This window comes from Mobula hypostoma, chromosome 4, assembly GCF_963921235.1.
Source record: "Mobula hypostoma chromosome 4, sMobHyp1.1, whole genome shotgun sequence".
Classification (NCBI taxonomy): domain Eukaryota; kingdom Metazoa; phylum Chordata; class Chondrichthyes; order Myliobatiformes; family Myliobatidae; genus Mobula; species Mobula hypostoma.
Window position 1 is genome coordinate 76,477,442 of NC_086100.1, and position 26,387 is coordinate 76,503,828.

General features: G+C 41.6%; 1 pseudogene; it reads left to right on the forward strand.

The window, feature by feature from the left end:
* Positions 1–19,741: 19,741 nt before the first annotated feature.
* LOC134344843 (sin3 histone deacetylase corepressor complex component SDS3-like) lies at positions 19,742–21,118 on the forward strand (annotated as a pseudogene).
* The last annotated feature ends 5,269 nt before the right edge of the window (positions 21,119–26,387 follow it).

A 26,387-nucleotide genomic window follows, 5' to 3' on the forward strand; every position in this document is an offset into this window, starting at 1 on the left:
ATTTTGCCAAATCTTTTGGCGTAATGATACCCAAATATTTGAAAGACTCTGTCTGCAATGCCCAGGGATATCTACTTTCAATTTCTCTTGGAGGGCTATAGTTATATGAACGTAGTTGGGTTTTATCTATATTGATCTTGTATCCTGATAATTGGCCATATTGTTCAAAGGATTGCATCAATTTAGATAAAGAGTATGTTGGTTGCCCTAGATAGATCAAAATGTCATCCGCGTAACAGGCCAATTTATGCTCTGTCCCTTTAATAGTAATTCCCCTGATATCTTCATTTTGTCTGATGTATTGAGCTAATAGTTCCAGATATAATGCGAAGAGTAACAGTAACCATGTACAACTCTGTCTCTTACCCCTTTCTAGGGTAAAACTATTAGATAAATATCCATTGATTTTAATCCTGGCAGTTGGATTGTCGTATAGTGCCTGTATAGTTTTAATAATTGAGTCATGTAGACCAAATCCACGCTTATCACTATTGCTTCAATTTCGTTTTTTTTATATGATCCATAATGGGAAGGGTCCTTCGTATATTGTCTTGTGTTTGGCATTGTTGTATAAAACCTGTCTGATCATTATGTATCAGTGTGGGTAGAAACTCTTCTAATCATTTGGCCATGATGGAGGTAAATATACTATAATCCACATTAAGAACAGATATTGGTCTAAATGACCCACATTCCATTTTATCCTTGCCTTCTTTCAGTATAGCTGAGAATATCGCCTCCTTCCAGCTGGGTGACATTTGTGCCTTTCTTAGGGCCCAGTTCAGTGCGGGGAGTAAAATAGGGATTAACCCACTTCTAAACTCTTCATACCACTCTGCCGTATATCCATCTGATCCTGGTGTCTTGCTTAATTTAAGCCTACTAATTGCAGTTTTTGGTTCAGCTTCAGTTATGTCAGCAGTCATCTTTCTATTTCGTTCTTTGCTTAAAGTGGGTAACTCTAAAGAATTCAGGAAGGTGTCAATTTGGGTTAAGTTTCCCCCTGTAACTTTGGAATGTAGAGTTTTGTAAAACATTTCAAAAGCTTCATGAATTTCACTTAGCTTATATTTATCACTTTTGTTCTTGGATCCCTAATTCTATGAATCGTATTTTCTGCTCATTTTTTTCAGTTTCCACGCTAGTATTTTCATAGATTTAGATCCACTTTCATAGTGTCTCTGTTTCAGAAACATTAATTTTTTTCTAATTTCTTGTGTAGCCAAACTATTAGTTTCATTCCTAATTTTTTAAGCTTCCTCTAGTGTATCCTGTGCCAAACTCAATTTGTGTTTCTTTTCCTAGTTCCTTCAGCTTATTTTGTAATTCCTCTAATGTTTTATTCCCTTTTTTTTCTTATATGAAGATATCGCCATAATTTTCCCTCTTAAGATAGCCTTCACAGTATCCCATAGAATGGGAGGTGAAACCTCTCCATTAACACTGAATACTAAGTAAAGACCAATTTCTTTTTTAATTTGTTCCTTAAAATAGGAATCATTGAGTAGACTTGAATTTAGTTTCCAAATAGTATTCTTTGGTTGTAGGTCAAAATCAACAGATAAATACAGAGGTGCATGGTCACTTACATCTATTGTCCCAATTCCACAGGTGATTATTTTGTCTCTATCTTTTCCAAATGTTATGAAGTAGTCTATTCTTCTTTACATGGAATGGGGGGCAGAATAATGAGTGTAATCCCATCTGTCGGGGTAAAGGTCCCTCCATATATCAATTAGACCAACATCCTCAAAGAGTGTTAACTTTCTTATGTAAGGACTTTGTTTCGTAAGTTTTTCTATTGGAAGAGTCTAACTTTGGTGGTAATTGTAAATTTAAGTCTCCCCCATGTATCAAGAGACCTTTTGTTTCCGTTACCATAATATTAGTAATTTTCTGGAAGAAACTAATATCACTTTCTGGGGGTGCGTATATATTCAATAAAATAACTGGATTTCCACCTATATTCCCCCTTACCAGAATATACCTGCCCTCCTTATCTCCCATTTCGAATACTTCTTCAAAATTTAGCTTGCTTGAGATAAGAATAGCAACTCCTCTTCTATGTCCTGATTTATATGAAGAGAAAAACAAATTAGTGAAGCCCATTCTCTTTAATTTCCCATGCTCATTGTCACTTAAGTGAGTTTCCTGTAAATATACTACATGGGCTTGTTCCTTTCTCATTTTTGACAGAATTTTACTGCGCTTGACTGGATTCAACAGCCCATTGACATTAAAAGAAATGAATTTTGCTTTGTCTTTAGCTATGTGTATTTATCTGTTAGTATACCATTGAAATTTCTAGAATTTAACTTAATCGATCTACTCCCTGCACAAATAAGAGCCAAGAAATGCGAATAATAAAAAAAAGGTAACGAAGGTGTGATTCCAAGGCTGGGGTCTCTAGATGACCCTGGGTTGAGATAGAAGAAAAGTCTAGCCATGTGGGATAGCCCCGCCTACCTGTGAGCTGAGGGCTCCTGTTGCAGTACCTGGAAAGGTAAGTAAAAGAAACTATGTCCATTACACAGAAATGATTTCCTTGTGTATTCGTCCCATGTATACATTTTCATTTAGGTGGGGAAAAAGGAATGAATAAATGAATATTAAAAAATTGAGTAATATAAAATCCACATCATAATGCGTATTTCTCGAGATAGGTATATCACCATCTATTTTTGCTTCCGTTTAGTTTATCAGCACTTTCAAAGTTAGCCAAACCTTATGGCTCTTCTGGAGGAGTTGAGGGCTGCCCTTGGAGAACTCACAGTCTCTTCCTAATATCCTTCTTTCGTCCTGCTCCCGTCCCCTGCTTTCTAGGTTCTCTTACTATTTCCCAAGCAGATTGGGATAACTGCTCAGCCAGACTTGCCCATGGTTTGAACAAGCTAATGGGCAGTCCTCTGTTGTTCATGTCTGTAGTCGCCTCTTCCACCGTCTGATATAGTCATACCCTTCTTGGTAAAATACCCTCAGTTTAGCAGGGTACGAGGTTTGGAATTTAATTTTTTCTTGCTTTAATTTTCGTTTCACTTTGAAATATTCCTTCTGATTCTGTAGGACTGCCGGGGGGTAATCATGATCAAAGTATATTAACTTCTTGTTCCAAAACACCCTCTTCTTACCCCAGGCCCTTTGTTGAATCTCCGCCTTGCTCTTGAATTGAAGGAATTTAAGTACTATAGAGCGCGGTTTACTTTCTCTGACTCCAGGAGGCTGCGGGGCGAGCGAACGATGCACCCTCTCAATTTCAATCTCCATAGTTGGGTGGAATCTCCAGCATTTCCTGCAGCAGCTTTTCTACAACGTCTATCATCGATAATCCCTCTGCTCCTTCGGGAACATTGTAAATCCTAATATTTTTCCATCGCGATCTTCCCTCCTGGTCAAGCAATATACTTTCCTGTTGATTTAATATTTTTAACGTCTTACTTAGTATCTGTTCCACATTTTGCATGCGACCTTCCACCTTCTCAATTCGAGTCTCTGCCACCGCTATTTTCTGATTGATGTTGGCGAGCTCTGACTTTATATCATTTAGTTGCTGTTTTATATCAGGAGGAGGAGAAGCTGGCGGCACGACGCAGAGCGCATGGCCGCTCTGGTGAATGATATCTGTTATGTGTCAAGTAGGGTACCGTGCACAATTCTGATTTGATGGAGACAGACGTAAGAGTACGGAGGAACATCTGGAGAAACTTCTGAAATGCCAGCTTCGCTGCTGCTGCTACTGTGTGGTCTGGAATCTCCAGAGCAGAAGGCCCCAAATCCTTGGCTTTGCTTGTTTCGGCAGCCGGGCGAGGTCGAAGGCACTCAGCAGAGGATGGCGCCTGGGAGGCTGTATCGGAGGGGCTGGTTGGAGGCTCAAAGTTTTCAGACGGACTCAGAGTCGGCTGTGGTCGGGTGCTTCTGAGCTTCATCAGCAAGTTTGCAGCACTGGAGGTTCATGGCAGGGAGAGTTTTCCTTCCTTCTACTGTCTGCGTGAGATGATGGGGCTACTGGGACTTTGAGACTTTTTTTTAACCGTGCTCTTATTAAATTACAGTATTGCTTTGCACTGTTGTAACTATATGTTATAATTATGTGATTTTTGTCAGTTTTAGTCTTGGTCTGTCTTGTGTTTCTGTGATATCATACTGGAGGAACATTGTTTCTTAATGCATGCATTACTAAATGATAATAAACGAGGACTGAGTGTCCTCATAATCTAATCTAATCTAATCTTTTTGGACTTCCCTTATCTCTTCCAGAATCCTTATCATATTTGCCGCTTCACCTGCACGAGGCCCAGCATCAACCTCGCCACCACGCACACGTGTAGGAGAGTCATGCGCTGCAACTCTCTCTTCCATAGGCTCCGCAGTGATTCTTTTTTTATCTCCATTCTTTTTCCCCATTCTTGCCCCCCTTATCAATTCAGATATTTTCGAAAGATCTTATATTTGATTGACTACCGGGGCAAAATATGAGTTTTTCCAGAGGAGCTATTGATTTAAGCTGCCATTCTGAACGATGACATCACCAGAAGCTCACTCTGAATTTTTTCGATGATTCTAAGTTCCCTGGCCCCCACTGCTTTACTTTCACGATGGATGTCCAGTCCCTATATACCTCCATTCCCCCACCACGAAGGTCTCAAAGCTCTCCACTTCTTGTTGGATTCAAGACCTGACCAGTTCCCCTCTACCACCACTCCCCTCTGTCAAGCGGATTTAGTCTTTACTCTTAATAATTTCTCCTTTGGCTCCTCCCACTTCATCCAAACTAAAGGTGTAGCCATGGGCATCTGTATGGGTCCCAGCTATGCCTGCCTCTTTGTTGGCTTTGTGGAACAATCTATGTTCCAAGTCTATACTGGCATCTGCCCCCCACTTTTCCTTCGCTACATCGACGACTGCATTGGCGCTGCTTCCTGCACACATGCTGAGCTCATTGACTTCATTGACCTTGCCTCCAACTTTCACCCTGCCCTCAAATTTACCTGGTCCATTTCTGATACCTTCCTCCCCTTTCTTGATCTTTCTGTCTCTATCTCTGGAGACAGCTTATCTATTGATGTCTACTATAAGCCTACGGACTCTCGCAGCTACCTGGACTATTCCTCTTCTCACCCTGTCTCTTGCAAAAAGGCCATCCCCTTCTCGCAATTCCTCTGTCTCACCGCATCTGCTCTCAGGATGAGGCTTTTCATTCCAGGACGAAGGAGATGTCTTCCTTTTTTAAAGAAAGGGGCTTCCCTTCCTCCACCATCAACTCTGCTTTCAAATGCATCTCTCCCATTTCACGCACATCTACTCTCACCCCATCCTCTTGCCACCCCACTAGGGATAGAGTTCCCCTTGTCCTCACCTACCATCCTACCAGCCTCCGGGTCCAACATATAATTCTCCGTAACTTCCACCACCTCCAAAGGGATCCCACCACCAAGCACATCTTTCCCTCCCCCCACTTTCTGCTTTCCACAGGGATCGCTCCCTATGCGACTCCCTTGTCCATTCGTCCCCTCCCATCCCTTCCCACCGATCTCCCTCCTGGCGCTTATCTATGTAAGCGGAACAAGTGCTACACATGCCTTTACATTTCCTCCCTCACCACCATTCAGGGCCCCAGACAATCCTTCCAGGTGAGGCGACACCTCACCTGAAAGTCGGCTGGTATGATATACTGTGTCCGGTGCTTCCGGTGTGGCCTTCTATATATTGATGAGACCCAACGCAGACTGGGAGGCTGTTTCGCTGAACACCTATGCTCTGTCTGCCAGAGAAAGCAGGATCTTCCAGTGGCCACTCATTTTAATTCCACATCCCATTCCCATTCTGATATGTCAATCCATGGCCTCCTCTATTGTGTCAAGATGAAGCCACACTCAGGTTGGAGGAAAAACACCTTACATTCCATCTGGGTAGCCTCCAACCTGATGGCATGAACATTGACTTCTCTAACTTTTGTTAATGCCCCTCTTCCCTTTCTTACCCCATCCCTTATGTATGTATGTATGTATGTATGTATTTATTTATTTATTCCCCTTTCCTTCTCTCTCTCTTTTTTCTCCCTCTATCCCTCTCACTATAACTCCTTGCCTGCTCTCCACCTTTCTCTGGTGCTCTTCTCCTCCCATCCCATGATCCTCTCCCTTCTCCAGCCTTGTATCCTTTTTGCCAATCAACTTTCCAGCTCTTAGCCTCATCCCTCCCCGTCCTGTCTTCCCCTATCATGTTGGATCTCCCCCTCCCCCTCCCCCTCCCCCTCCCACTTTCAAATCTCTTACTAGCTCTTCTTTCAGTTAGTCCTGACAAAGGATCTCAGCCCGAAACGTCGACTGTGCTTCTTCCTATAGATGCTGCCTGACCTGCTGCATTCCCACCAGCATTTTGTGTGTGTTGTTATATTTTGTTCTCCTTTTTGCTACCGATGTACATATATATGGAAAGATTTGTCTGGATGGCACACAACCAAAAACCTTTCATTGTAACTTGGTACCTGTGATCAGGCCTCAGTATGTCCCAATCTGAAACAGACCAGGCTGGTCTTGTTAGAGATGGACATCAAGCTCCCCTGCCTTCAATGTGTGCCAAGCTTTCCTAGTGCCTCTGATACACAGAGATATTCAAATACATTAAAAATACTTCAATTACTTAAAACAATATGGATATGTCAACATAAACACAAGAAAACCTGCAGATACTGGAAATCCAAGCAACACACACAAAACCCAGCAGGCCACGCAGCATCTATGGAAAAGAGTAAACAGTCGACATTTTGATCTGAGACCCTTCATCGGGACTGGGAAAAAGAGATGAGAAGTCAGAGCAAGAAGGTGGTGAGAGGGGAAGAAGAAGCACAAGGTGATATGTGATAGGTGAAACTGGGAGAGGGGGAGTGGTGAAGTAAAGAGCTGGGAAGCTGATTGTTCAAACGGCTGGAGAAGGGGGAATCTGATCGGAGAGAGTAGAAGACTGTAGAAGAAAGGGGCAAGGAGAAGGAGTACCAGAGGGAGGTCGGGTCAGGTAAAGAGATATGTGAAAAAGGGAAATGGAAATAGGGAAATGGAAATAGTGGAATGGTGATAAAGTTGGAGGGGGGTGTGGGCAATTAACGGAAGTTTGAGAAATCGACGTTTATGCCATCGGGTTGGAGGCTACCTTGCCAGAATATAAGGAATGTCAACATCTGCCACTGAGCTCATTCAAACTCAGAGAGGCATGTACTTCCAGGAAGTGTCTACTATTGAATGACTGAACCATAAAGAGCTACCAGTTTGTCATAATATTGTAGCTACTTCAAAGTGCATCATTATCACCTATGTAATTAGAGGTATATACCATGTTCACACTTTCACTATTACTGAAAGAAGTACTGCATACAGGTGATATCAGTAAGAAAAGAGTATGCACAAGAAAACTGCAAATGTTTCATAATGATAAAAATCAGACAAATCACCACAACAGAAGAATACAAATCCTTGCATCATAACTAAAAGGTAATATGACCTGAAATTAAACCACAATAACCTCATTGACTTAAGCAGGAAACATGACTTATAACTACTATCACATAATAGTAATGGGTAATATAACGTGCAGAATTAAAACTTCTGTTTTAAACTGCTACTGTTTGAAGGAGAACTGTCAGGTGTGTGGGACAATCTTCACTAGTCAAATGCTCTTCCATATTTGGTATTTTTCTACCAAGTTAGACTCATAGAGTTATGGAGTCATAGAAAAGTACAGCACGGAAACAGGCCCTTAGGCCCATCTAGTCCATGCCAAACCATTTAAACTGCATACTTCCATCGACCTGCACTGGGACTACCATAGCCCTCCATTCCCCTGCCATCTATGTAACTATCCAAATTTCTCTTAAACATTGAAATCGAGCTTGCATGCTCCACTTGCACTGTCAGCTCGTTCCACACTCTCACCACCCTGTGAGTGAAGAAGTTTCCACTCACATTCCCCTTAAACTTTTCAACTTTCACCCTTAACCCATGACCTCCAATTGTAGTGCCACCCAATCTCAATGGAAAAAGCAACACACAGCAAAATGCTGGAGGAACTCAGCAGGCCAGGCAGCATCTATAGAAAAGAGTAAACAGTCGATGTTTCAAGGCGAGACCCTTCACAGGACTGGTAAAAAGATGAGAACTGAGTGGAAAAAGCCTGTTTGCATTTACCCTATCTGTACTACTTCATGAATAAGAAGACATATGTTAAAGAAAAAAAAGTACAATTGAAATGTTTGCTCACTTGCCCTTTATGGAACTATTATTGTTTATTCAATTGACTGTGATTAAATGTGGTGGATTATATGCATTGCAAAATGATACGTTTATGCTTTACTCTCCCTCCAGTTAATCACAGCTTCCTCTCCTAATCATTCGCTTAAAATATTGACATTCAGAAACATTCAAAAGCAATGATCAGTGTCAAAATAAGAAGGCATTTAAAATTATAAGCACAAGAAAATCTGCTGATGTTGGAAATCCAAGCAGTACACACAAAATGCTGAAGAAATTCAGCAGGCCAGGTGACATCTATGGAAAAGAGTGCAGTCGACATTTCCGGTTTTGGTCCGAAACATCAACTGTTTAGTCTTTCCCATAGTTGCTGCCTGGCCTGCTGAGTTCCTCCAACATTTTGTGTGTGTTGAAAGGCATTTAAAGTTTTCATGTTATTTAAGGAAGAACCGTCATTGCTAAAGGCAAAACTCGACCAATTTTGGTTATCAGTAACAAGTGAAAAAAACAGTGGGAAAATAGATAAGAAATTGGCTATGAATATAAGCAGAGAGTTGAGGTAAAGGCTGCTTTTCAGACTGGTGGAACAAAGGATCAGTCTTCAGCCTACCCCCCTTTTGATATACAGGTATGTAAACCAGTTGAATAGGATGGCATCTAAAAGCAGAGTAAAAGTATAAAATTTATCAATGGTACCACATTTGGCAGCATGGTAGTCAGTGAGGTGAATTGCAATGGTCTACAGATCGTCCACCAGAAAGGCCAGACATGGCAAAATGAATTTAATAGAGATATGAAGGAATAATATTCTACACCTTAGCAAATAAAATGAGGAGAAGCAACATAAAAGAACAAAGAGGTCTGGAAGTACAAGTCCACAAACCTCTGTCAGAATTGTAATTTAAGCAAATAGTTTCCTGATAGTCATAAACAGAAACAAAGGCAGATACATGTGTTATGGGAGTCAGCAGTTGGTGCAGTAGGTTTGGGGTGCAGGAGGTGGGGTGTGATTGTGGATGCGTGGTGAAGAGGATGGGGTAATTGGTGAAGGAGCTGGTGCTCTTGCTGGTGGATGGGTGGTGCAGGACAGTGGGGGCTGGGTGTATAGATGGTGTAGGATTTGAGGACAGATGGTGCACCAAGTGATGTAGGAGGGTGGGGTTTGGTGATGAGTGGATGATGGAAGAACTGGTGTCTGAGTGGTTGGAGGCTGGTGGTGAGGGATTAGAGATGGGACTAGGTGCAATGGATGACCAGGACGTCTTTGGTGTCTTGTCCTGCTCTACACGTTCCAAGGCGCTTGCAGAGACCGCCTTCTTGACCGTTGGACCTTCCAATGGTCTCGTCCGCCCAATCCGCCGGAGTCTGTCTTCATATGCTGGGATAGACAACTCCCCATCTCACCGAGGGTTTGAGACCCATTGGCTACCCTCACCTGGTTTAGCAGGCTTGTGGAAGCCATTGCCTGCCGTGTGGTCGCTGTCACATGCAAACAGCTACGGGGAGCCACAGGTGAGAGCTGAGTGCCAGGTGGGGACCAGAGGTGGACAAACTGCCTTGAAAAGGACGCGACATGTTCCCCCACCAGAGGTGCTGCCCCCCCTCGACACCCCATACACCCCAACACATTGTATATTAACTTAACAATGTACACTATGCAACATTGCATTGGAGCAATAGAAGACATTAAAGAAGGCAGAAAGAGCAAGACACAAACTGTGCAAATGCAAATATAAATAACCATCAGGAAATGATGGGACAAATTAATCTGAGTGCAGTAATGTCCTTTTGCTCAAGAGCCTGATGCTAGTAACTGTTCTTGAACCCGAAGGTGTGGGTCCTGAGGCTCCTCTACCTTCCTCCCAAATGCAAAAGAGAGCATGTACTGGGAAGTGGGGATCCCTGATGATGGATACTGTTTTCCGATGACAGTGTTTCATGTAGATGTGCTCAATGGTGTGGAGGGCTTTACCTGGGATGTACTGGATTACTCTGTTATACAGCAATACTGTTCTCCTGAATTCCGGTTGTTTTTTTTTGAGAAAGCTGTAACGTATGTTGGAGAATGACCCTATTCGGTAAGCGCTACTGTTGTGAAAAACAAAGCAAAATAAATAATTGTGTGTCAAGATAAAATAAATTTGACTGCCTCCTTTGTAGTCTGAGTAGTGAATGTAAAAACCTAATGGAATTGGAAATAGTTATTGACTCATGCACTCAGGAACAGTGAAACCATCCACACATATAATCTCAAACCATAAGGAGATTGATGCAGTGAAAGTAAAAAGCATAACGTAATGCACAATATGGTGTTACAGTTTCAGTTACGTTGAAAGTCTAGTGAAGATAGACAATAAGATGCCAGAGTCATGATGAGATGGATTGTTAACTCCATAGTTCACCTTTAATGTACAAGCGTTGTTTAACAGTAGGATAGAAGCAGTCCTTCAGCCTGGTAGTACTTACTTTCAAATTTTTGTACCTTCTGCCTGATGGAAGGGAAGAGAAGGTCCCAGGTGCAAGGGGGTCTTTGATTATACTGGATACTTTGCCAAGGTGTTGGGAAGCATAGACAGGCATTTTTATACCCTGAATGCAAAAGACAATCACAATCTAAATCAATACAAAGTCGATCACAGAGTTCCACAAAACTGCAAAATTAGATTAGTTTTGAAATTTAGTTTACAGGAAACTTGTGAGTTTTGTATTGTCTGTGGTTAATATAATATGGTAACTGCAACTGAAATATTAATTGGGAAGGTTGAACTTTCTATGCTATTCCATTTTGGATTTAAGCTGCCTGTGGTTGAATGCTGTAAAATAATGAACTAATTTGTTTAGAATATTTCATTTTAAATTCATTAGAACTGTGTTGTAACACTCATGTGGTATTGAATAGGCCAGTTCATGATACTCATGTGAAATTAAACCTAGGACATAAAACCCTCATCCCAACAATAAGACAACCATCACCATGATCTCACAAGGACAGTATCTACATCCTTTCTAATATTACTTCGAGGGAAACCTCATACCATCAGCTTGTTTCTAATAAAGAAACACCTGTCTAGTACTCTCTACCTTGTATTTAATAAAACTGCAAAAATCATGTTACCGTCAGACCAATATTAATTGAAGTAAAACAAGGAACATTTATGTTCTACTCATGCAAATTTTCAATGTGATTGTGAATAAACTATTAGAATTATATGAGAAAACTAAACCCGCCTAATTTCACATCAAATCAGTTTGTCTTCCATGCTGTCGGAAACCATGATACAATTTCTTTTGCTTTTCTACAACAGTGTATATTTCCTAACGGGAAATTCATATTTAAAAATAAAGAACAAAGAAAGCAAACACATAGGAAAAGTGCACAGGTCATAATCAAAGTAAAACAAATAGGAGAGATCTGAGATAGATAAAACTGAAGCCGCAACAAAGAAACACTACGGGGTTAAAGTGATTTGTAATTAAACTTATTGTATATAAATTTTATACTGTATGTTTATGAATAACTCATCAAGGAAAATCCTCAATATATATACATATGTTATAAAAGAGCTGCTATTTACCATCAGTAACTCCTATACAGATCTATATGGTATGAGGTCAAAGGCCACTTCAGGGTCCAAACTTCCACCAGAATAATTCCTTCAGCAAAATGCAGATTGAGCAGGAAAAGGAACAGAGAGCAGGGACCAGGAAATTGCAAGCCTTGGAGATACCAGAGAGAGATAACAAGAAAAGGTTAACAAGGATGATATCAGGTACAATGTAATTTTCATCCCGAAAGAGCCATCTGTGCAAAGATCTTTCCCCTTAAAATGATATAATTAGGGGCTGACACTGTGGAAGCCTTTATAATTATAAAATACTTTGGTAAAACAGATACAGGGATTTCCCTGCAATGAACCACAGAGCCAAAAATGGTTAAACTAAAATTGTCACCAAGAAGTTAAATATGGAAATTGGAAGAAACCTCTTCATCCAAAGTGTGGCTAGAATGAGGAACTCATCATAACAAAGAGTAATTGAGAGCTTTCTTTATTATTCATACACAAAATGTGGATGTCACTGTTGATTGTGGATATCACTGAGTTATTGGTCATTTCAAATTTCTCTGAACTTTTGAAACTGGCATATTGGTTGGTCCAGAGACACATTTGGCCAAAATAGGAAAGGGTAAGAGATTTTCTTCCCTATAGCACATTAGTCAACTAGATGAGATTTTAAGGATAACCCAGTCGATTCTTGGCTATTTTTTATTGACTCTATGATTTAAGTCTAAATTTCAGACTCTCCCATCCACTTTATACTAGCTTTCTCCCCTCTCCACTTTCACTCTTGATGCAGGGTTTCAATTCAAAATGTTACAATTTCTTTCTCCCTACAGATAATGATCAACCCATTGAAATCCTCCAGCAGATAGCTTGTTGCTCCAGGTTCCATTTTTCGTGACTTGATGATTTTGCAAAGTATTTCATACCAAAGTTTAGGAAGAACTTTATTTCCCCTCCCTTTAACTAAATTATTGCTACTTAATAAAATTAGTGAGAAGGAATTTTAAAGTGGATAGAATTCTTACTTTCTATGGCTGATACTACACCTGAAATATATCTTCCCTGGTGCAGAGTTGTTAATCATTTTTAGCATAAGCAATGAATTGTCATAGTGATTGTCAAGCTGTTCTAAAATGCCTTAAATTAAATGAAAGCCTTCCCACATTTGTATCTGTGTTTCAATCTTTTTCCTTATTAGATTACATTTATACTGCTCTTATGATAGCAACACAATAAAGAAGGTTGCCAGTACATTTTCACTCATTCTACAGTATGTATGGCCCTGAACTTAAGCCCAATCCCCAAAATATTCAAAGTTCCAGCATAAAAATATTCAGAACAAAAATTAAAGAGATTAGTTTATAGAATGGTTAGTATTACATCTTGTGGTGATTTTAGAATGGGCCAGTGAACAATTTTTTGACAACATCTATTGGGAAATTCAATAGTGCTTAAACTCAATGGCCATGGTGTTCTGTGGTACTGAATAGACTTTATGCCTTTACGTGTCTTTAGATAAACAGAGCAGAAATGCAACTGCTGCCTTTTCATTATGTGGGACTTCTTGCAGAGCCATTATGTACTCAAAACTTTGCCTTCCCTTTGATCCTACTGGCTCACACCTAATATTATTAAACTGAATCAAATGTAAGTCATCTAACATTAAATGTATAACACAATTAACCAATAATGCTCAGCACAGTTGTATACTAGAAAAATAGTGACAGAAATGGTATTTAATTCATGTTCTAAACTGTCTTCTGTTTTATCCCATGAATAAAGTCAGCTTTGTCAATTTGACAGGGCAATGACACTGTAGTGGTGAAGAATGACAGGATTCTGATGAAATATTATCCCCAACAACCGATGACACATTGCAACCGGAAAGAGTATAGCGGCAATTGCATCCTCTTACACAAGACAGGAAACAAAGGAAATGGTTGATTAATATTATGTGACGACCTTTAGCAGAATGAATTTTCTGTTCGTGAATAAGGGCTGAACATGCAGTGCACTGAAGGATTTTTTTTATATTTCACGAATAAACTTTATTTATAATAAAAATATATACAGAAGGACGAAACAGTACAAATCCCTTTACTTTCTTGGTTCGTACATTATGTCATGTAAAGTTTAAAGAGAGAGAAAAGAAGCTCAAACATTGCACACTTTTCCACAATATAGCCCTCTCAGATGATGCCCCTTTTGTTGTTTGAGGGGCTTTCCCACCCAACTCCTGCCCCTCTGTGTGCAGTAGCAGAAGGAGTCTATATTGTGGTTCTTCCCCAAAGAACCCTAGCATTGGTCTCACTGAGCATAAGTATATACACCTTCAGACTGGACTCAGTCAGTTGGCAGCATTCCCTTACAGAAATTTCACTGTGCTGGAAGAGAAAGCATACCTACCAAATTAATTTCAACAGAAACCATTTCTAAAGAATATCAAACTTATCAAGCTGCTTGGCTTAGCAAGATCACTGTCATTCTTGAGTAGTTCTGGAAAGACTGCTCTATATCATATCGGAAGAGAAAATGAGCACCAGAACAATTTGTTCTGGTCAAAACTCCCATTAACAGAGACCAATCACTAGTAAATATTAAACAGTGGTACCCCTGTAATAGCTACACATACAAAATCAAATGTCCTGCTAATCAGTGTGTGCTTGTACATGAGCAATCTTCAGTTTTATCCCACCTATGTATCTGGTGCACATATATAGAGCCACTGACCTGAATGCAAAAGATAAGTGGTTTGTATATTTTTGTTATTTTAATTAATATTAATGTTAATGTTTTTAATGAATTTGGAACCGGTTTTTTAGTTTTTCTATTAAAAAATTAATTATTGAATTACTTTGACCAAGTTTACTGCATCTAACCCCTGATTACCAGAGAAAATTAAACTCAGTTGAAAAGCCCTTTCAGTACGGAAGCCGATATATCATAGAAAGTATCCTATCAGGATGCGTCACAGCTTGGTATGGCAACTGCTCTGCCCAAAACCACAAGAAATTGCAAAAAAAGTTGTGACCAAGCACAGTCTATTATGAAAACTATCCTTCTTACTATTGACTCCATCTGCACCTTGCAGCCGATGTAACCAAAGATCCCTCCCTCCTTGGCCATCCTCTCTATCCCACCCCTCCCCCTTCTTTCCATTGGGCAGAGACACACAAACCTGAGAATATATATAAGCAGACTCAAGGACAGCTTCTATTCTGCTGCTATAAGACTCTTGATGGAACTTTTTACAATAATGAACTCTTCGTCTCTCAATCTACTTCATTTTGGTCATTGCACTTATTTCAATACCTGCACTAAATTTCTCTGTGATGTGTCACTATATTTTCCATTCTATTACGGGTTTTCCTTTTGAACGACTTCAGTGTACAATGTCTGGTACAAACTTTCTGGATGGCATGCAAACCAAGGAATGAGACAGGGCCAGTGACAGAGTTCGTGTAGGTGAACACTTTGAATCTGGTGATCACAATGCCATTAGCTTCAAAGTAAAGAAGCAAAAAGATAGATCTGGTCCACAGGTTGAGATTCTAAATTGTAGAAAGGCCAATTTTGGTGGTATCAGAAAGGATCTGGAAAGTGTGGATTGGATAAGCTGTTTTCTGGCAAAGGTGTACTTGGTAAGTAGGAAGCCTTCAAAATTGAAATTTTGAGAGTACAAACTTTGTTTGTGCCTGTTAGAATAAAAGGGAAAGATAACAGGTATAGGGAACTTTGGTTTTCAAACGATATTGAGGCCCTGGTTAAGAAAAAAAGGCAAATAGCCTGAATTGACAGGCAGGAACAAATGGGATGATTTATATAGTGTAAGAATTGCAAACGAACACTTCAGAAAGAGGGCTGAAAGAAGCAATGAGGTTACCCTAGCAGACAAGGTGAAGGAGAATCCTAATGTATCTACAGATACTTTAAGAGCAAAAGGATTACAAGGAACAAAATTGGTCCTCTGGAAGATCAGAATGGTAAACCATGTGTGGAGCCGAAAGAGATAGGGGAGATCTTAAATAATTTTTTGCATCTGTATTTACTCAGGAGACAGACACTATAGAAGTGAGGCAAAGAGGCGTCAACTTCATGGACCCTGTACAGATTACAAAGGAGGTACTTGCTACCCTGTGGCAAGTCACCAGTGCCTGACAAGGTCTTCCCTTGGACCCTGCGGGAGGCAAGTGCAGAAATTTCCAGGGCCCTAGCTGAGATACTTAAATCATTCTTGGGGACAGGTGAGGCACCGGAAGATTGGAGGACTGTCAATGTTGTTCCATTGTTCAAAAAAGGCCCTAAAAATAAACCAGGAAATCATAAGCCAATGAACCTAAATTCACTACTGAGAAAATTATTAGAAAGTATTTTGGGGGACTGGATATACAAGCAATCGGACAGACATGGACTGATTAACGATAGTCAGCGTGACTTTGTGTGCAGTAGGTCATGACTAACCAATCTTAAGGAGTTTTTTGAAGAAGTTACTAAGAAAGTTGATGAAAGCAAGGCAGTGGATGTTGACTATATGAACTTTAGGAAGGCATTTGATAAGGTCCTGAATGGGAGGTTGATGAAGAAAGTTCAGTCGCTTGGTATTCAAGATGAGGTAGTAAAATGGATTGAACGTCAGCTTTGTAGGAAATGCCATAGCATGGTCGTAGCTGGTTGTCCCTCTAGATGGAGACCTGTGACTAGTGGAGTGCCACAGAGATCAGTGGTGGTTCCATTGTTGATTGTCATCTATAATCAACAATCTGGATGATAATGTGGTTAACTGGATCAGCATACTTGCGGATGACACCAAGATTGGGAGTGTTGTGAATAATGAGGAAGGCTATCATGGCTTGCAGTAGGATTGGACCAGCTAGAATAATGGGCTTAAATATAGTAGATGGATTTTAATGCCAACAAGTGCGAGTTTTGCACTTTAGTAGGACGAACAAGGGTAGGTCTTACACAGTGAACGATAATTTACTGAAGAGTGTGGTAGAGTAAAGGGATCTGGGAATACAGGTACATAATTCTTTGAAAGTGGCGTCATGGGTAGTTTGAGTCATAAAGAAAGCTTTAGGCACATTGGACTTCATAAATCAAAGTACTCAGTTCTTTGGGATATTATGCTGAAGTTGTATAAGACATTGGTGAGGCCTAGTTTGGATATTGTGTGAAGTTTTGGTCACCAACGTACAGGAAAGATATAAATAAAGTTGAAAGAGTACAGAGAAAATTTACAAGGATGTTACTGGGTCTGGAGGACCTAAGTTACAAGGAAAGATGATTAAGACTTTATTCCTTGGAATGTAGAAGATTGAGGGGAGATTTGACAGAGGTCCACAAAATTATGAGGGGTATAGATAGGGTAAATGCAAGCAGACTTTTTCCATTGAGTTTGGTGGGACTCCAACTAGAGGTCATGGGTTAAGTGTGAAAGGTAAAAGTTTAAGGGGAACATGAGGGGAAACTTCTTCACGCACAGAGTGGTGAGACTGTGGAATGAGCTGGTAGCACATGGTACACACAGGCTTGACTTAACATTTAGGAGATGCTTGGATCGTAGGGGTATAGAGGGCTATGGTCGCAGTGCAGGTCAATGGGAGCAGGCTATTTAAATGAGCCAACACAGATTAGATGGAATGAAGGACCTCTTTCTGTGCTGTACTTTTCTATGATTCTGAATCAGTTTTCTGCATCTCGGTATATATGAAAATAATAAATCAATAACCAATTACCTATACTTGTCATCAGAAGGATAAAGGGACATGGGAACAGAATCTACAGCGAAGACCTAGTTGTCAGAAAGACTGCAGCTCAGTTGGATCAGTGGGATACGAAACGTGAGTGTGGTTATGGGGAGTATGTGGGCTCAAATGTGAGGTGTTGGGTCAAGCATGATCTATGGCATGAAACTGAGAAAGATAATGTCACAGCCTGGCATACAGTTCTTGTGAAATCTAATAACCATAAAGACAAATATGCAAATCTAAATGACATTAGGCATTTGATGAGACCATCATAAAAATGTCTCCGATCACAACATCATTTGGTTCACAAAGCATTATAGACCTCTATGGAATTCTAAGGGCCATTAGTTTTGTGATGTTCCAGTAAGTTTATGGTTACTTTAATTAATCCTAGAATTTTTAATCCAGATTTATTTAATTATTTCTGTACCATATAGCCTACAGTATAATAAGGGACTACTTTATGTTTTAGTAACACGTCGTTGAATGCGCTATTAGGTGCGTATTGATCTGTACATGTGTGCTGAGTTCAGTTTCTGCCAGTAAAGAACCATGAGCCTTAGCTCCCATCTCCAGCGTTTTTATTAATAGCATTGTTGCGTGACCAGGCCACATACACAACAAATTGGCAACGAGGTTAGTGAACCTACATTGTATTGGAACGCAGTGTTTTAATTGATAATGGCACTCAGAAGAAGAGCGCAAGGAACGAGGCAAGGAGTGGGAGAAGGAGGTAGAGCGAGGCTGCGAGTATGAAAGGAAGTGGGAGCATAGCCGGGGTTGGGAACGTTAGGAGACCAAGAGACACAGTCGGAGCCGCAGCACGTCCAGGCAAGACCACAGCTGGCACTGACCCGCAGGGACTGTAAAAAAGAGCGACACACACACACACACATCTAGATAGAATGTGCCCGTGGCACTAGCGAAAAGGACATGTGAGTCAAAAAGAAAACAAGGCGAAAACTGTGCTAAATTAGTATAACAAAGATGGTGACGATTGGAACCATTACAGCATTTGATGGTGACATTGAAGACTGGGCAACTTACATTGAGAGAGTGGAGTTATATTGTGAGGCTAACAGTGTTAATGTTGAAAAGAAAGCCAGCGTCTTACCCAGTATTATGGGAGCAAAAACATATGGGCTGCTACGGAGCTTGTTAACCCCTGAAAAACTAGCTGACAAAACGTTCAAGCAAATAGTAGATACTCTCCAACAGCATTTAAACCCTAGACCACTGGTCATTGCTGAAAGATTTAAATTTCAAAAACGGAATTAGAGCAAAAATGAAAGCATTTTGAATATTTTGCTGAATTGCACAAATTATCAGAACATTGTCAATTTGGAGCTGGTCTATCGGATGCATTGAGGGACAGCTTAGTGTGTGGCATGCACTGTGAAACTACACAGAAGAAGCTCCTGGGTGAAAAAGACCTTGCATTAGAGATGGCGCTGAACGTTGCAATATCAACAGAAACAGCAGCACGGGGTGCTTCAGAGATACAACAAAAATCTCTGGAATATGCTACGAATAAAATGTCACTGAACAGAAATGAAGGAAAGAAATGTTACCGTTGTGGGAACATGTCACATGACCCTGAGGACTGTTGGTTTAAAGACAAAGAATGCAGAAACTGTGGCAAACAGGGCCACACTGGCAGAGTACGCAAAGCTAGTAAACAGCAGAAAAAGGGCAAAATACAGAGAAACAAGAAACCCCAGAAAGGAAAACACAAAAATGTACACAAAATGGAAGAAAGCAGTTCTGATGAAAACGACTCAGATGAAAGTGAATTATCTAGTCTGCAATTTCACAGCTGAAAGAGACAGATGTTCGAAGAGTAATATGGATCACTCCACAAGTGGCAGCTGTGAGACTGAAAATGGAGCTGGACACAGGCTCAGCTTTAACAGTGATCTCTGTACACAACTACAAACGACTGTTTTCTCACATACCTCTGAAATGAACTAAACTAATGCTAAAGACTTACACAGGACAGAAAGTGCGTCCCAAAGGTAAAATTAAAGTGACAGTGACCTACGGAGACAAAGCACAGCAGCTGAATCTCTATGTACTGAAAAATGGAGGACCACCGTTGCTGGGATGTGAATGGCTCAGGAAAATCCAGTTGGATTGTCACACCGTCAAGGCACTAGATGTGTCGACAAAGGAGGACAGCTCAGTGGGGAAGATGTTCACAGCTTTCCTCTCACCCATTGTCGACTATTACAATGATGAGGAGGAGCTAGACAACATCGACTATGAGGAAGAACGCCGTATCTGTGGCCGCGACTCGGATGAAGATACAGAGGATGCAAGGGAGACAGATTTTGCCAATAAGCGGGATGATGAAGAATATCTGGAAGTAAAAGAGCAGATGTACCAGGAGAAATTGACACCTCTCAAAAGACAGCTACAGCAGTTACAGGAAGGCACTTTGCAGGAGTATCAGAAAAGGATGAAGAAACCAAATCAACAATACAAGGAAAGAATACAAAATGCAGAGCTTCTTCTGCAACTGGAGAGAGAACAAATGGAAAGGAATTATACTAAAGAGAAGAAAGCAGCAGTGAAGGAATTTGAAGATAAACAGATTGAGTTAGAAAAAAAGAAATAGATGATTGAGAATGAGAGGCTAACAATGGAACTCACAGGAGATTCTATGGACATAAAGCCAATACTGACTAGGAAACTAAGGAGGAGACCTAATGACCCTGTTCCAATTACAGACTAAAGGCGAAAACCTGCACCTGTGCGGTTAAATTACTTATTAACAGATGAAAAGATAATGGAAGATCTGCGAACTCTCAATAAGCTTAAATCTCTGAAAAGACCAGCATCTCCATTCAAACAGAAAAGCTTTCGCACAAGGTAAATCTCAAACCAATCATTTCCTCCATTGAGAATCATGCACTTAATCCTTTGCAGAAAAGTTTCTTTTGCACGTACATATTTTGAATCCTCAGCCAACGTGCTCTGTTTTTCACAAAGTTGAGAAACAGCATCAAAACAGAGGTGAATTCTGGCAACAAACTGTAAGGTTTCTATTGTTGTATTTTCACTCTTGTACTGAATGCGCAACTGAAGAACAGACATCCTGCACTATTTTTACAATCCCTGAGGACCTGAACCACAGCCCGAAAGAGCCCTTGAGATCTCACATCAGAGTTACTGTTCAAACTCTTTGCAAGTTGACCAGTGTAGAAAGCAACCTTGTTCTCCAATTTATCATGTATTTCTTTAACTCCCAAGATGATATGTTCCACAAAAAGTGACAGCATCTCCGTCTTCTCCTGAGCATCTTCCCAGCACTCCTGCTGAATCACCAGCATAAAGATATGAAGCATGAATAGAAGATGGAAAGTTACATTATGAAAAGAGATGGTATCATAAAGGTCAGGCTATCTATTTGGAATCTCAGGAAAATACGAAGATTGGCTGTGTAATTAGCTCAGTTGAAATAAATGAGATATGGTTAAGGAAGACAAGTGATAGCACAAAGATGTGTATATATCTTGGGCAGCTGCATAGAGGAGTCTTCATTATGTGGAGGCGATCTGCTGCCTAGACCTCTTAGCAAGTTGGAGGCGCGCATCTTCTTAACTCCCTATGCTCAGAGGTCAACTTTTCATGACTTTTATATGGAAATCTGTATTAGAACAAACAAGTTTATTGACAGACGTTACCCAGAGAGGCAGAGAAGACCCCCCCAGAGACTTGAGTTATAAATGGGTCTTAGACCAAAAGTAAAAAAAAAAGGCTTGTTAGATAGACAATAGGCAATAGGCAATAGGTGCAGGAGTAGGCCATTCGGCCCTTCGAGCCAGCACCACCATTCACTGTGATCATGGCTGATCATCCACAATCAGTATCCAGTTCCTGCCTTATCCCCATATGCTTTGATTCCGCTATCTTTAAGAGCTCTATCCATCTCTTTTATGAAAACATCCAGAGATTTAGCCTCCACAGCCTTCTGGGACACAGCATTCCATATATTCACCACTCTCTGGGTGAAAAAGTTTTTCCTCAGCTCCATTCTAAATGGCCTACCCCTTATTCTTAAACTGTGGCCTCTGGTTCTGAACTCATCCATCAGTGGGCACATGCTCCAGTGTGTCCAATCCCTTAATAATCTTATATGTTTCAATAAGATCCCCTCTCAGCCTTCTATATTCCAGAGTATACAAGACCAGTCACTCCAATCTTTCGGCATATGACAGTCCCGCCATCCCGGGAATTAACCTTGTGAACCTACGCTGCACTCCCTCAATAGCAAGAATGTCCTTCCTCAAATTTGGAGACCAAAACTGCACGCAGTACTCCAGGTGTGGTCTCACCAGGGCCCTGTACAGCTGCAGAAGGACCTCTTTGCTCTTATACTCATTTCCCTTGTTATGAAGGCCAGTATGCCATTAGCTTTCTTCACTGCCTGCTGTACTTGCATGCTTGCTTTCAGTGACTGATGTACAAGAACACCTAGATCTCGTTGTACTTCCTCCTTTTCTTAACTTGACTTCATTTAGATAATAATCTGCCTTCCTGTTCTTACCACCAAAGTGGATAACCTTACATTTATCCACATTAAACTGCATCTGCCATGCATCTGCCCACTCACCCAGCCTGTCCAAGTCACCCTGCATTCTCATAACATCCTCCTCACATTTCACACTGCCACCCAGCTTTGTTTCATCGGCAAATTTGCTAATGCTACTAGTTTATACGGAGAAACATACCCTCGGGGTCCTCCGAGAAGGAGGGAGAATGATGGACCCAATTGGACGGATACAGTTAATTACAGGGAACGGCTACGACCAAGAGCTAGGATAAGAGGCTCAAAGTGTCCAGTGTGTTGGTGTGGGAGAGCGTTTTCCACCATTAAAGGTGTACGAGTCTACCAAGCAAAGTTGAGGCGCTATTCCATCCCAGTGGATGAAGATGAGATTACTTCACCAAGCACAGATGATGTGGTCTTTTCAACCACTGATACACAAGCCACAGCAATTCACTCTGGAGAGAGCCATCATACTCCAGGTCAGATGAGAGATAACCCAGGTCAGGTTTCAGACCACAGTACCCAGGTAGATCCTTCGCCTGATGGCGGTGTTGAGGAGGTAGAGAAGAAGAGGAAGGTCAAGTGGCAAGCAATGGCAGATGAGAAGGCTTGGCGTGTATTTCATGAGGATATCAGTATGATGTTGGAGAATACTCTCAGGGGAACATCAAAGAGAAAGTTGGAAGTGATGGGCGATATGATTTACGATGTTGGAAAGTACAGGTTTGGTTTGGTTGAGTTGAAGAAAGCAAAGCCTACACAGCAACCAAGCAGGCACCAATAGGAGATTAGTAGGTTGAGGAGAGAGCTTCGATTGTTGAGACAGAGGTGGAAGGTAGCAAGGGAGGGTGACAAGCCAGGGCTTGCTGGTCTCCAAGAGCATTTTCAAATAAAGTTAGCATCACTCTGTCATGCAGAGTGTGACGAAAGAGGGTTACAAAAGTACACATAGACTAAGATATTAACTGTCCTGTGCTAGCACCAGTGGGATCAACAGTTGATCTGCCACCTGTCTTCAGGAGAGAGAGATAAGTAAGACAATGGAGCAACATTTGGAAATGTTAATGAAGAGACGAGAGAGTTTAACGGAAGGAGACACTGGTCTGAGTATTGTCAAGACCGGCTCCTTTTGAACCCTGAACTGTTTGAAGTGTGATGGACAGGCGATACCCCAGCAGGGGGATAAAAAGGGACAGGTTCACTAACGCAATGGACACACGACTCCACGAGGTAGCGAGACCCTGAAAGCGGTGTGCCCCCCCCACTAGTTGGTGGGAGTTTGGAGGTCTGGTCGCGGGACCAGCCATAGACGCACAGGGTGGAAAGGTACGGATCAGTGGGAACCTGGTGTGTGTGTCCACCCTTGCCTGGGTGCTGGGTTCACTGCAGAAGAACGATCGGTGACCTCAGAAGACATTACAAAGGGCTCGCCCGAAAGCTGACTGCGAGGAATATCGAAGATCTGTTTGAAATCCGATTTGAATATTCATTCGTTCTCTCTCTCCCCCCCCCTCCGCCCCCAATGGCACAACAGTGATTACTGTGAACTGAACTGAACTTTGCGTCACTTGAAACTGGTCATTTACCCCTAGACGGCGATAGAGTTTGATTGATCCTATTATCCTAGTTCTGTGTACATGTGTGTTTATTCATTGCTAACCTGTTGCATTTATATCCTTACTATTAGAGTACTGTGTTGCTTATTTCTTTAATAAAAGTTTCTTAGTTCCAGTAATCCAGACTCCAACTGAGTGGTCCTTTTCTGCTGGTTTGGCAACCCAGTTACGGGGTACATAACAAGAGTCACAATGTAAAAAGAGAAAGAAGAGAGAGAAGGCAAGAAACTCGTTCCTTGAGAACCCTCATGAGTTCACAAAGAAACTGTTTGAACAAAGTAAGAACGGGCAGTTTAACATCTCTCAAGAAGAACTTGAGGATCACCTGGCAAGCACTTACTCTAACGAACAGCAGAAGGCTCCTTTGCTTGACATTTCAGGGCTTGTGAAGCCTACCAAGCCAGGAGTGAAGCTCGATCTGTCAGAACCCAAATTAGTAGAAGTCGAACGGTTCATCAGAAAGGCAAGGTCAGGCTCAGTGCCAGGACCTAATAGAGTGCCGTATAAGGTGTTCACGAAGTGTGAAGAGCTGAGGAAATACTTGTGGAGATTGTTAAAGGTGGTGTGGAGACAAGGTGTTGTTCCTTTGTCATGGAGTGAGGCTGAAGGAGTATACATCCCGAAGGAAGAGAATGCTTCTACATTGAATCAGTTCCGACCAATTTCACTCCTGAATGTAGAGGGGAAGATTATGTTAGGCATTTTGGCAGAAAGAATATCTTCATTTGTGATGGAGAATGGATTAGTAAATACATCTGTGCAGCAGGCAGGAATACCAGGCTTCCCAGGATGTCTTGAACATTCTAGTATGATATAGCATACCATCCAGGAGTCAAAAAGCTTGAGAAGAAATCTGGCTGTAGTTTGGCTTGATCTGGCAAATGCATATGGTTCTGTTCCCCATGTCCTCATTGTGTTTGCAATGGAATTCCTATGGATTCCTGCTAAGGTGAGGAACTTTGTCATGCAGTACTACAGCGATTTCCGGATGAGGTTTTCCACTCAGCAATTTACAACTAGTTGGCAGAGCTTGGATGTTGGAATCCCAATGGGATGTGCAATTTCACCCATACTTTTTGTGTTAGCCATGGAGGTCATTGTGAGGGCTGCAGAATCAGTGGGACCAGGTGTCACATTTGATGGCGGAGGGGAGTTACCACCAATACGAGCGTTCATGGATGATCTCACGCTTTTGGGTCCCAGCACGGAGGCAGTGGAAAATGTACTATCTAGACTCGAGGAGCTAATGGATTAGGGAAGAATGAAGTTCAAGACAAAGAAGTCAAGGAGCCTTGTTCTTAGGAGGGGAAAGCTGGTTGACTTTCATTTCATCCTTTGTGGAGAGGAGATTCCATCCATTCAGGACCAACCAGTTAAGAGCCTCGGGTGATGGTACACACAGGAGCTGAGAGACACCAAGAGGGTTCAGGAGACAGGAGAACAGATCAGCAGAGGTCTGATGTTTGTTGACAAGTGTGGCTTGCCTGGCAAGTTGAAGTTGTGGAGCTTACGGACTGATGCCACGGATAATGTGGCCACTAACTGTCTATGAAGTGGCAATGTCCCATGTTGAGGCAATGGAACGGAAGATCAACAAGTATGTGAAGAAGTGGCTTGGAGTACCGAGCAGCCTCACCAATGTTGCAATCCACAGTAGCCAGACAAAGCTTACCATCCCAGCGCAATCCCTTGTTGAAGAGGTCAAGGTTGCTAAGGTAAGATCATTCTTGATGCTTCGAGACTCAAAAGACCCTGTCATCAAGAACACCCAGCCAGATGTGAGATCAGGCAGGAAGTGGTCAGCTCATGTAGTAGTTGATGAGGCAGAGTCTAGATTGAAGCCCAAGGAGATGGTTGGGTCTATCCAGCTAGGCTGCCAGGGACTTGGGTGGACAACCCACAAGTGGTGGTCATCTTCTACAGGTAAGGAGCGCTGTCAGCTTGTAACACAAGAAGTACGAGAGGTAGAAGAGAAGAGGTTAGCTAAAACAGCTGACCTGGCCCAACAAGGGGCTTGGACCTGGTGGGAAAATGTTGAACAACGATATCTATCTTGGAATGTTCTGTGGCAGATGGAACTGCTCTGCATTTCTTTTCTATGCAGAGCAGCGTATGATCTGCTCCCAACACCTGCCAACCTCGGCACCTGGTATGAAGATAAGACAAACAGTTGTGCTGCTTGTGGTGAGGAGGGAACACTTCAACATATTTTGAGTGCATGCAGAGTCAATCTTTCCAGCGGCATGTACACTTGGAGACATAACAACATTCTCAAAGTTGTAACAGAAGCGGTTGAGCAGAGAGTACTGCAGCACAACTTATCTCATGCCCCATGCTGCACAGAACATAGCATATCATTTGTGAAAGAAGGCTCCAAGTCAAGGGTGTACAGTGCAGGCTCACAATCAAGCATACTTTCTTCAGCCAATGATTGGTGTGTCAAGGCCGACCTGGACGGGAAAGGCAGTTTCCTGGAGCAAACTTTCACCACATTGCGTCCAGATATAATCATATGGTCTGACACCAGAAGAAAAGTGGTTATTGGTGAATTCACAGTCCCCTGGGAAGACAACATCGATGAAGCCCATGAGCGCAAGTTAACCATGTATGCAGAATTAAGATCAGAGTGCAGAGACAGAGGGTGGAAGGTCTCATGTTATCCATTTGAA